The sequence below is a fragment of the Pygoscelis adeliae genome, unplaced genomic scaffold (assembly GCF_000699105.1).
Source record: "Pygoscelis adeliae isolate BGI_AS28 unplaced genomic scaffold, ASM69910v1 Scaffold166, whole genome shotgun sequence".
Lineage (NCBI taxonomy): Eukaryota > Metazoa > Chordata > Aves > Sphenisciformes > Spheniscidae > Pygoscelis > Pygoscelis adeliae.
In genome coordinates, this window is record NW_008825156.1 from 2057598 (window position 1) to 2065250 (window position 7653).

The 7653-nt window shown below is 38.8% G+C and overlaps 1 protein-coding gene across 1 annotated transcript in view; it reads left to right on the forward strand.

Moving 5' to 3' along the window:
- Positions 1 to 7653, forward strand: part of KCNQ1 (potassium voltage-gated channel, KQT-like subfamily, member 1) — a 374642-nt gene that overhangs the window by 270673 nt on the left and 96316 nt on the right. The window lies entirely within an intron of this gene.

The following is a 7653-nucleotide window of genomic DNA, read 5'->3' on the forward strand; positions in this document are numbered from 1 at the left end:
TTAAGAGAGAGTTGAATGCCTGGCTTTTCCAGGTGATGGAGCGTAATTTTTGTGGCAGATTGCATTTTTGGTTCTTTCTTGTCATTTTAACAAAATAAGAAAAAAACAGACTTTAAAATTGATTTTGGTCTCTTTTGGGACTCGCTTGGGGTTTTGATTTTTAATTGTATATATTACACATGTCTCAATGCTCTACTTCCTTCCTCCACAATAGATAAAAGACCTCAGTATATTATGGTCCCTAAGATTTCCCTTTGATCGTTCCTCTGTTGTCTATATAACTCCACCTACAATTCCTTAGAGAGAGCAATAGCAAACCTTGTTCTGTCCTGGTTTTCATTCCTTATGACAAATGGAGTTTCTCCTTTCAAGTGACGTGAAGCCAGAAAATATCAGACTTGTTCTATAATCTCAAATTAACAGTTAAGTGCTTTCTAACCCTTTATTTCAATGCTGGCTGTGCTTGAAAAATTGGATGACAGGTAGAGGCTATGTCATTGTTAAAAAATATAGGTTTGCCTATGTTAGTATTAAGGAAAGAAAGGAAGAGTTAAGAGAAATGGTTTGAATCTTTTACTGATCTCTTGTAGTGATTTGGTGAGGGGGTGAAAGAATTTCTTTACCTTAGGATTATTTCACTCCTGTATCTAAACTGTCCATTTGGTATTAAGGAGTGAAAATTTTTCTTGAGGAGAAGAGCTTTCAGAGTGTTTCTTCCACAACTGGAAGTATGTGATAACCTCATGAAGGATTTGTCTGAAGAAATATCCAGCAAATATTCTGCAAACCAGAAGAGGTGTGAGCAACACATGCCAAAGGATGCAAACTGCGCACTCTGATCTGTATTGATTCGCTTGTGACATATCCGTTCCTTAGACATTTCTCCTTAAATACTTAAGATAAACTTGAATGATAGTACTCAATCTGTTGGACTGTACTTCAATCTGTTGGAAATAAACGGCATTTCAAAGGCAACAGGTGCCTTTTGGTATATAGGGTGACACACAGAAAAGGTGAAGTAGAAGATAGGAAGCTACAGAGCATTTTGCACAAAGAAGAATCACTGTGCAGTGCTCGCTCAGATCTGTATTTGGTAAGTGTTCTTACACATGGAAGCCCTTTCCAGAAAGTTTGGATTAAGTTTATTTATTTTCTCTCTGTAATGTCAACTAAAAGTGTGGAACACTAAAAAATGTCTTGTGTCTTGTGACAAAGAGCAATGACTTTTCAGTTTGGACAAATAATTCTCACATGACAGCTAAAATAGCTTCTCAGTGCTATTTGTAAAATCTCCAATGAGCCTGGGAAAGCTTTGGTGTTGTACTGGCTCAGAGATAAGCTGTTTTGGGGTTATTAATTACTCTTTTTACATCCTTACAAGTAAGTACACCGAGAATTTATAGTGACTGTTGTTTTATATCTTGTAATGGGACTGTAAAACACTCCCTGTTTAATTTTAGTATAGCCGGGTTAAATTTTAGCCTTGTTTTAAGTAACAGACCCTTCTTTCTTTGCAGTTGCATGAGGTCATCTGTGGTTTCAGAGTTGTATGTTATCTGCCCTATACAGCTAGTCCTATCTGCAGGAATTTTATCTGAAAGTAGCTGAAAGGCTAAAAATAGAGAATTTCGGTTGGACTCGGCAAACAGTGGTGTACATGACAACACACTGGCAGTGCTGAGATCACATTTTTGCTGCAGCTGCAGATGGTGGCCAAAGCGAGTTTTCTGGTGTTTTTGCTCTTTGAGATTGGCCTTCTCTTTCCCGTAAAATGCATGGTACATGGTATGCTTTCAACATACAGTTAAATCCTTCCTGAGCTAAGCACTATATAAAGGATATCTATATCAGCTGGTTTTTAAGGTGACTACATATTTTAAACAGTTACATCCCGTTTGGGGATGTTTTGAATCTTGGACTTCTGAAGGAGAGATTTTCAGGGGTGCAGGCTAGTGTTGGCATCTAAGCACCTTTTGTGCATTTGAAAAATCTCCTTTAAGTCATTTTAAAATGAGCTGTAGCCTTCTGAAATTATTTGGACACTCCTGCTACAGCAAGAAATTACACGGTACTTCCCACACCACAGGAATAAGCTGAGTTCTAAAAGATCTTCCTCAATGATTGTTAGTACGCTCATTGCAGCAGAAGGCTGGTGTACGGTTGTCAGAAAGTCTGTGTTAAAGCAGAAAGTCAGAGAAGAAACCCTGAACCTTCATTTTTTAAACTTTTGGGGGCTTCTGCTTATGGATGTCTGCTGTCAGCACAGGATCTGCTACTTGCGCATCACAGAGGCAGAATCCAGTTTTATGTATATTCCTATAGGCTTTTGTGGAGGTGGATTTTAACTCAAGAAACTTTTACAAATAAAGCTAATTCTGTGTTTGAGTGTATTTAATCATTTTTCTGGGACATCATGTCACTCTTGCAAAGCTTTTGTACTTGTGGCACAAGCAAGCACGCTCTAGAGGCACATGTGTGGCTGGCAGTACAGAGGGGACGGCACCTGAAAGGGACATTTTAAAAATAAAATGCTTAGAGTCAAACAGCAGTATATTGACAGGAATTATGATACTTTATGGCATAAATCTGTATTTTGAAGTATTGAAATCAGCAAAAAATCATGTTTTCTTCCTTTAAATTTAGGAACATGTTTATTTGGAGGGGGGGACAATGTCTGTAGAGTCTGTTCATCTTGTGCACTGAGTGAAACTTTGACCTTGTAATATCACAGTTTGTGATAATGTAATTAAAGATTGTTTCCTAATATGCAAAAGCCAGGAGGATGAATCATACTTGCAGGAACCTTCCTGCGGATTCCTTCCTGTAGAATTTTTTAATTTTGGCAAGCAACTGAAAAGGTGGTTCTGTAAATGTAACTAGAAACTGCACAACCTGATAGGCCTTGGTGAAAAGAAATCACAATCCAACATGTAATCACAGCATATTTTGACTTTGCCATTGTTCTCTGTTGCTTATAAAGCTGAGTGTAGCAAATGCTATGTTCTAAAGCTGTATTGCCATGGCTGAGTGCAGGCAGTTGCAGGCACCCGCCGTGCCCACACCCTGATCTGTTGGGACACCGGCCAGCTTTGGTCCAGAAGGCAAGTAGCTGCAGTAGTGCGGTGCCTGGACTGCGCTCATAAACCCCACTGAGCAGCAATAGTCCAAGTGTCTGCATGTAGATATGCCGATCCGGTCCCTCAGAGAATGTTGTTGAGCAGGATTACAGCAGCAAATCAATTTATTTGCGGTGACCAGCCTTCTCTCTTTTTATCCTGAAACATCTGCGAATGACTATTCAGCCTACCGTCAAGAAACCTGCCCACTGTTGGCTTGCTATCAAAATCAAAAAGTTTTTCCAGATAGGCACAGCTGTGTGTGCACAGCGCTGTTAATCCTCACGCAGAGAGCACTGCGTGCCAGTGGTTTAATTCAGGGTGTGCCCAGCAGCTCAATCCAGGAACAAGCCCACGGTGCACTCAAGAACTTCTGTATGCTACATCTCCTCTTTTCTTTTCACTGCTTTAATTGTAGCTTGGCTATAAATGACTGTAATGCTAACTTTTCAGAATAAATTAATCTGTTCTTTTTCAACCTTTTGCTGGCCATTAGTTTAGATGTAACAGGCGCAACTTGCACTTTTCAGGTAATCAGCTGGGCTTGTTGCTTGGCTGCCCTAAGATAATTCAGTCTTAAATATGGGCACTGCACAAAATAACCTGGAATATACAGCAAAGGCTAAAATTGGCAGTCCCTGCACTCTCGACAGTCTGTTGTGCCTACATACCAGACTCCCCCAGATGTCAGTAAGTCCTGCCTGTGGACCTCCCAGAGCAGAATAACAGAACCCAGGTTTACAAAAAAAAATTAAAAACCATTCTGAGCAATAGACATTATGCTCTATTCTCTGTTAAGTTGTTTTAAAAATACAATTAACCTTCTGCAATTATTTGGACACTTTAAAATTGGCCTTTTAAGAATAGCTATAGCAACCCAAAACAGTTTTCTGGGTGTCCCTTCTATATACTCAGAACTAGTCCTGTACCTGACAGGAGGTACAGTATTAATATCAGTATTGCCAAGGTCACTACTAACATCTTATAATAGTATTTTTCAATTATATGGAACATTATGAGTAATGCTATCTACTGCTAAATTTTAAGTTGTAGAGCATTAAATGGAGATTTCTGTTTATACAGAAGGTATGTAGTAGTGAGATGTGACAACTTTTAATGTGAATCCAACAATTCTGCAAGACAATATTCATTCCAAGCATATGCACATTTTTCCTGCTCACAGCTGAAAATGTGAACCCTTGTATTCTGACTAGTACCAACCCAAAGAGCAACATGCAGAACTTCAAACATGCAGCACAGCACTAAAGAGAGAATCATTTCACTTTTTCAGATTCACTTTGTAAGCAGATTGCACCACTTTTTAAATCAATTAAAAACAAATCTATCGTGTGAAAATATCTGCCCTAAAATAGATGCTACTGTGCTGCCTGAGTTGCCTACTGGAAATCTGAACTGATCTTGGAAACCAAAACTGAAAGGAAGTTCTCTTCTTTGCACAGTTCTTTTGAGTTCTGGTTATGGTGATTCGGTTTTCTGTCTTCCATCTACAATGTCTTTGATTGTCAAACGTATAGATCCCATGTTCAATAAAACTCTAAGGATATGATATATATTTGATACGTTTTTCATTGTGAGTGCCGAGTATGAAACTTTTAAAGAGAAGTAAACGCAAAGGCTTTATTTGAGGTGGCTTTCAAAAAGTGGTAGAGACCTGTATGTTACAACATTTATCTATGTGGTATGACATTTTCTTCTGGCTAAATAATTTTCTGTAATTGTTTCACCAGAGCATTGATTCTATCCATACGTGTATCAGAAACCACTTTGGCTGGAACCCTGTTAAACACAGTCCAGCTGAACAGAATGACCATTGATAAGTCAAGGTCTAGTTACTAATTTTACTCTTGCTCTTTCCTGCTCTTGCTTCCTGATCAAGTACTAGTTCCCCATTGCAAAAGGTTTCATATCTAACTTATTTCTCTTGTTGATTTGCTCAAAAATATATGAACTTGAGTTATATATTGCAGAGGAATTTCACTGTAATGTTAATAAGTTCGATGTTCCATTGTAACACAAGGTAAATTGTAATCATGCCATTTATAATAATTAATTCCCAGCCTATTCAACACAGAAAGGTTTAGGACATACTCCAGAGCCCGTTAAAGGTGATGGGAGTCTTTCCTTTGACCTGGCAGGCTGTGAAGCAGGCCTTTTAATCAAAACAGAAGGTAGCCTCGATGAGTCAACATTTCAGCCTTCCTTCATCAGGGTAGGCAGAAGCATTAAGTTTTATCAAAGTTGTATGCCTTCGAGAGGATTTTTTCTTTTGGTTAATGTGATACAGTTTTGCTCAGTAACACAAATGTGTTACTTGCATGCCAGCATTTCTGTCATAAACTAAGGCATAAATCTGTATATATGTGTGTCTCATTATTGGATGCTCCATATTTACACTCCTAAGAGCATACATTAGGTAGTTTAACATTTTACTTAGAAAAATATTATCTCATCTACCTCTTCCTGGGTTCACAAATGCCAGGTTTCATGTTGACAGCTTGTTCACCTAAAAGAATTCTTCGTGTGTGGCCAGTCTTCCAATTTTATGTGAAATATCTGCCTTATCTAACATAGGATCAAACCTTGGTGGGGTTTTTTGTCTATTTTTTATGGCATTCTGTAGCCTGTGGGAACAGTTACTCTGCTTCCTGCTGTAACATAGCAATTAGTGCAAACTTCGAAAAAGGCCTTGACTGACGATGGCCTTCTTGCACATCAGTGTGTAATGATTAGGGACATTCTGGCTTTATTTTTAATTGAATAATGATGCTGAAAAATGGATGGTAGAAGACTGACAACCAACCATCTTCTGAATTTCTGGTCAGTGCTGGAAACCATGGTTAGAGCCATGAGTCATCAGTTGGAAGAGACAGCTTCAGAAAGTGTCAGGTGTGGAAATATTCAGCACTTTGCAGGCTGAACATATTTGAGGCAGCTCAGGTATTGAATATTGGCAGCTTCTGCAATAGCTGTGTGAGGATTTGCCTTCTTGATAGCTAGAAACAGAAAAAAAAAAACTGTGGGTTTGGATCAAAATTTTAAAATATATGCAAAATCAATAAAAATCAAAACAACCACCGCCAAGCAGTTACTCATCTTGTATATAGATCTTGCAATAATGCAGAAGTAATAACCTGGGGGATGTGGAGGAATACGAAGAGGCATATGGAAGATTAAGTATCCTTATTAATTTAATCCTTAGTCTTTTTCCAGATGCTGAAGCACAAGCATACGGAAGCAATTTTGGTGCTGAACTTTGTGATGGAGGATGCCCATTTTCTATAAATTGGACTGCAACTAAGCACATCTTTCATCGATCTAGGTCATTAGGCAGCCTTAAAATTTTAATAGCTTTTCTCTCACCAGTCTGATAATATTTCAGTGGGTAAACAAAGAAACACTGCAGATTTCCATTTCCAGTATCCTATGCTTTCCATCTCCCTAGCTACAGTGAAATAAAATTATCAGACATACACGTTAAAAATGAAAACAAAAAATAATTACTTGTAGGATTCACTGCTGCCAGAAGCTTTGGTAGCCAGAATAGAAACAAACTGAGAGACAGATTAGGGAAAGTCATGGAGAAGGGCTTGCTTGAGGATTATTAAACAGGATATCTGTATGTAAACTCCAGTTTAGCAAGTACTTTAAACAGTAGCCAGCGATGAGTTGGTAAAAAGAGGAAAAGCATGATTTTATGTATATGCACTTTCTTACACTCTTTTTTTAAGGCTCTGCTACAAGCCTTGCACCAGATACTAGATAACTGGATGAGATAAACTTTAGTCTTCTTTGATATAGCCCTTTTTATGCTAGGTTGTTACAGCTGCTTGCCACTGGATTTGGTCACCCATACAGCCCCATGCAGCTGAACACTGCTGTACAGTGTCTTACACTTGATCTGTTTATGAAGGCCATGCAAGCAGACCACTATGCCTGTCTAGAGGACATTCACGTGAGGTTTTGCAGCACTGTGCCTTGAAGGTCTTTGGAATAGCCTTCACTTGCATCCATTTGTTAGCACTAATTTTACCTGTTTGAAGATCACTAGATCCTACTGCAGCACAAATGAAAAACAATTTTTGCGTTAATGCTGAAATTGTTTAATATACTCAGTGTTAAGTACTAACTGTAACCTGTAGGCTATTATCTAGGTGCAGTAGCTTAGATATAGTTACGGACGTGGCCTACAGAGCAGTGTTACAAGCTGTTGTGGTTTAACTCAGCAGGCAGCTAAACACCACACAGCCGTTTGCTCACTCCCCCCCCAGCAGTGGGATGGGGGAGAGAATCAGAAAAAAAAAAGTAAAATTTGCGGGTTGAGATAAAGACATTTTAATAAGACAGAAAAGGAAAGGAAAATAATAATAATAATAATAATGATGATAAAAGAATATACAAAGCGAGTGATGCACAATGCAATTGCTCACCACCCACCGACCGATGCCGAGCCTGTCCCCAAGCAGCGGTCACCGCCCCCCGGCCAACTCCCCCCAGTTTATGTACTAGGCATGACGTC